At 44.1% G+C, this 723-nt stretch overlaps 1 non-coding gene across 1 annotated transcript; it reads left to right on the forward strand.

Annotated features, from left to right (window-relative positions):
- Positions 1–431: 431 nt before the first annotated feature.
- Positions 432–502, forward strand: TRNAG-CCC (transfer RNA glycine (anticodon CCC)). The gene has a single exon. It is a non-coding gene; the product is annotated as a tRNA-Gly (tRNA).
- Positions 503–723: the final 221 nt, after the last annotated feature.

Raw genomic sequence — 723 nt, forward strand, 5'->3', positions numbered from 1 at the left:
AAATTAAGGCAACGGCTCTAGGGAAGTTCCTTGTCTCTTTGAATTCACCCAGAGGCTTCTAGTAGCTGTCAGCAATCCTTGGCATTCCTGGGTTTGTACATTCATCTGTCTCAGTCTTCACATGGCATCCTCCTCCTCTGTGTGCGTCTATGTCTATTCTGCTCTTTTTATAAGAGACATCTGAGTGATTAGGTTTAGGACCCACCCTACTCTTTTACTATCTCATTAACATAAAAGAAACCCCTATTTCCAAACAGGTCATGTTTATAGGTACAGGGGTTAGGACTTCAACACATATTTGGGGGGACACAATTCAGTCCCTAATAGGTGCTAATAAAGGGAGCACTGAGTGATGTTAAATTGACCTTCTCCACATTAGAAGGTTCTCAATTTCTCAGTTACACAGCCTGTCAGCCTCTACTGTAACGGGGGCATGGGTGATTCAGTGGTAGAATTCTCACCTCCCATGCAGGAGGCCCAGGTTCAATTCCTGGCCAATGCACCTCATGCAGTCACCACATGTGTGACAGTAAAGACTTGCATGTTGTTATAATGCTGGACAGGTTTCAAAGGAGCTTCCAGACTAAGACAGACTAGGAAGAAAGGCCTGACATTCAACTTCCAGAAATGAACCAATGAAAACCTCATAGATGACAACAGTCTGATCTGTAACGTATCAGGGGGATAGTACAGGGCTGGGCAGCATTTTATTCCATTGTGCAT

Source organism: Trichechus manatus, unplaced genomic scaffold, assembly GCF_000243295.1.
Source record: "Trichechus manatus latirostris isolate Lorelei unplaced genomic scaffold, TriManLat1.0 scaffold00107, whole genome shotgun sequence".
In the NCBI taxonomy this organism is placed as follows: domain Eukaryota; kingdom Metazoa; phylum Chordata; class Mammalia; order Sirenia; family Trichechidae; genus Trichechus; species Trichechus manatus.